General features: G+C 39.9%; 1 long non-coding RNA gene across 1 annotated transcript; it reads left to right on the top strand.

Annotated features, from left to right (window-relative positions):
- The first annotated feature begins 414 nt into the window (after positions 1-414).
- Positions 415-3,087, top strand: LOC104948705 (uncharacterized). Its single transcript, XR_798723.1, has 2 exons — positions 415-636; positions 2,433-3,087. It is a non-coding gene; the product is annotated as an uncharacterized lncRNA (long non-coding RNA).
- The last annotated feature ends 1,170 nt before the right edge of the window (positions 3,088-4,257 follow it).

Raw genomic sequence — 4,257 nt, 5'->3', positions numbered from 1 at the left:
ACACAACACACACACACACACACACACACACACACACACACACACACACACACACACACACACACACACACACACACACACACACACACACACACACACACAGAGAGAGACACACACACACACACACACACACACACACACACACACACACACACACACACACACACACACACACACACACACACACACACACACACACACACACACACACACACACACACAGACACACACACACACACACACACACACACACACACACACACACACACACACACACACACACACACACACACACACACACACACACACACACACACACACACACACACATCACATTATGTGCGAGAGAAAGCATTGATGCTTTGGTTAGTGAACCCACTGTGACTCTGCATACACAAACATAAATACATCCAGGTTTACTTACTCTGCAAAGTACAATACGTAGTTTATATATGATTTGGATATAATCCATTTTGCTATTTCAAAAACCCTTCACCTAATTGTGCATCCTAGAAGATACTACATTTCACTCTTCCTGGTCTGAAGTCTGACTCTCTCTCTCTCCCTCTGCAGCCAGACTGGGCGACACTAAGGAGCTGGAGGACTTCATCGCTGACCTTGATCGGACTTTAGAGAGTGAGTGTTAATCCCCTCGCTGACAGACCCCCTGATGAATTAGCTCATGTGCTGGCGCGGCCCACCGCTCAGGATTAAGTGCAGCGTTTGTTCTCTATGTCAGTTATGCTAACGACCGCTCGTGAAGTGACACGAGGAGAAACTCCCCCTCCGTTCTGCTACCGAACGAGGGTGTGCCGGGGGCGAGGGCGATGAAGGAGCGTGTTATGAGATAAGATGGACGTTCATTAATCCCCGTGGGGAAATTCAGAAGTTTAACAGCAACAGGGTGAGAAGGAAAAGCAGGACGGCACAGATTCACACAGATCATTCAAATGATACGTATACAGACATTTTTGTCTATTTTTTAATGCAATTAATTTAGAATTCAAGTCAAAATATAAATAAGAAAATGTAAATCAGCCTTATTTGACTGCACTATTTAGCAAAAGATAACTAGTTGCAATTTCCTACATTTTTGTAAATGGGTCTTTCACTTCATCCAGAGTTGCATTTAAAGTCTTTAGAGGTCTTGTATTTCACTTGCTTGAAGCTTTAGGAGCCTCTGCACGCTGTGACCTGAGAATGCATCAGGGCGTCTTTTAGAAGCTTACTCAACATCATGAGTAAAAAGACATACCAGACTCATTTGCGTTTTCTCCACTTCGAGCCCTGAGAGTGTTTGAACTTGCATCAGATTAGAAGGAATGCATGCTGGGTGAAATTCAGGAATGGAATGAGACCGGATTAGAAGCTCTTTCCTCTTTCCTCTTTCCTCTTTCCTCTTTCCTCTTTCCTCTTTCCTCTTTCCTCTGCCACGCACTGTTCTGTGTTTCAGCCTCTGACCTTTAGTTACTTCACAGATCTGGATGAATGATGTGAAATATAATCAAGTGTTAAATCAGACTTTAGTTCCACCTGGAGTAAATCCACAAGCTACCCTGCAGTATACAAAGTCATTCAAACTAGCTGCACCTTTACCAGCTTTGAGAACACTTTCATGATCAATCATTATAAAACATATCATATATATTATTCTGAAATGGACCAATCTGCACAAAGACTACTTTTACTGTCTTTCACTATATTTTGATGAGAATACTTTTCTACTTTCACTTGAGGAACATTTTGAATGCAGAACTTTTACTGAAACAGAGTATTCCTACACTCTGGGACTTCTACTTTTACTCAAGAACAAGATCTGAGTACTTCTACTTTTACTCAAGAACAAGATCTGAGTACTTCTACTTTTACTGAAGAACAAGATCTGAGTACTTCTACTTTTACTCAAGACAAGATCTGAGTACTTCTACTTTTACTCAAGAACAAGATCTGAGTACTTCTAATTTTACTAGACAAGATCTGAGTACTTCTACTTTTACTCAAGTACAAGATCTGAGTACTTCTACTTTTACTCAAGTACAAGATCTGAGTACTTCTACTTTTACTTAAGTACAAGACCTGAGTACTTCTACTTTTACTCAAGTAACAAGATCTGAGTACTTCTACTTTTACTTCAGTACAAGATCTGAGTACTTCTACTTTTACTCAAGTACAAGATCTGAGTACTTCTACTTTTACTCAAGTACAAGATCTGAGTACTTCTAATTTTACTCAAGTACAAGATCTGAGTACTTCTACTTTTACTCAAGTACAATATCTGAGTACTTCTACTTTTACTCGAGTACCAGATCTGAGTACGGGACAACAGTTGTGTTTATTCCCGGTGTTTACGAGGAGCTGTAAAAGCGTACGTCCGGCGCTCTGAGAATAGAGTCCAGTTCTAATCATGTCTGTCTGTTTCTGGCTCTCTTCAGGCATGTGACACCCAGGATCGCTTCGTTTGGACCCCCCATGGAGCAGCTAACACCCCCCCCACTCCCCTCCCAGGAAACCCCCCAGCAGGATGGGACAAAGTGTCTCCACCTCGGCACCAAGTCTAGCCTCGTTCTGCTAAAGTTAACCCACTAACTCCACCTGGACTGCAACACGGGTCACATTTAGCTCCAGAGCTACCGTGACGACGAGAATACGACGAATCGGACGCCATGAAAAGTCGTGAGGAATTTACGACGAGGAATATAAAAACAGTCACTGGAACATTTTTTATTTTGAAATCCTAAATCATGCCACAGACCAAGTTACACTCCCTCATTCAACACTTGAGCTGGAAGAGTATTTAAAAAACAAAAGGCTTTTTATAATAGAAATATATTTGTAATTTTATAGAGCTTCTTATTGTAAAGTTTTGTTGTTGTTGGGAAATATATTTTTGTATCTTATGTAAATAATGATTGTTCCAAATGTCTATTGGTTTATTAACAGCTTTGACTCTGGAGTAAAGGGGGCGACGAGCTTTAATGTGATACTGATAACTGAATCACTTCTGAACAAAACTGGAAAGCTATATATGTGTATTTAATACAGCTAATGCCTGCCAGAGAGGATATTAAAATATTGTTCTTTTAGTAACACGTGACTCCTCTCGTTATTTCAATTGTATGTGCAATTCTGTGTTTAATATGCTCTAGTTATATGTCTTACCCTCTCTTACAACCTATTACAACCTCCCTATATATACATTATGCTACAGTACACTAAAACCAATCTAAAGTGAAATCCCACAGAATATCCCACATTGGGTTTCCATATTTTTGCAGAAAATCCTTATATCAAGAAAAAATAATGGTCAAAATGTGAGCGAAAGAGGCCGAGATGTCCTGACTTTTAGTGACTTTGGGTAAAGCAAAAACTAAATGCAGGTTCCTACATTTCCCATAATGCAACTCAAGGGTCTCCTTCTCCCAGACTTGATGTGAAGAAACACACATTTACAACCGCAGAAAAGCTTTTGTAGAAACCTATGGGCACCTGTCATCAGTGTGTGTGTGTGTGTGTGTGTGTGTGTGTGTGTGTGTGTGTGTGTGTGTGTGTGTGTGTGTGTGTGAAACCTTTTCCACTTGGTGTTGGCAGCGTCACTTTTCAAACCACTCACAGCTTACTTGCCGCCACAGAGTCTTATTTAAAATGTCTGCCTCCACAAATCAAGTCATCATTTGGGTTATAGTCGACTTGCCAGCAATGTGAATCCAGTAACGCTGAGTATACCAAAGTTTTATGTTAGAAATGTTAAGTAAGGGTCCCCAGCACATAGAAACTGCCGTATGCTAACTTGCATATGTTGGGCAATTTGCACAATTAGCACAAGTTGCATTAATTATTATTAATATGCATACCATTCTTGGGTGCTTTTGGAGGTTATAGAGGTTGTTGAATAGATTTCTGACATGTCTTAGATCAAAAATGGCAGTTTTGAGAACGCTAAATCTTTAAATCGACGTGAAATGCATCCAAATCAGTCCACCGTATTACAAATATGGCCACTTTCTGGTTAAAACTGCAATTTTTGATACTGAAGATGTCAGAAATGCATTCAGCTTCCTCAATAACCTCCAAATCAGCCCTAGCCATTTTGTAACTATTGTCTGCAGAGGCTATAATGCTAATTAGTGCTAATTGTGCAAAGGCCTTACTGTACAGTATAATCAATGTTTTATTATTTTAAAACTTCACATTTTTCGTGTGTTATCTAATTGAATCGCATTTCTATATATTTATAGAATTTTCTCTGTCTATTTTTGT

The sequence above is a fragment of the Notothenia coriiceps genome, unplaced genomic scaffold (genome assembly GCF_000735185.1).
Source record: "Notothenia coriiceps isolate Sejong01 unplaced genomic scaffold, NC01 NC01_scaffold00014935, whole genome shotgun sequence".
NCBI lineage: Eukaryota > Metazoa > Chordata > Actinopteri > Perciformes > Nototheniidae > Notothenia > Notothenia coriiceps.
The sequence above is the reverse complement of the archived record's forward strand: the minus strand, read 5'-3'. Positions and strand labels throughout refer to the sequence as shown.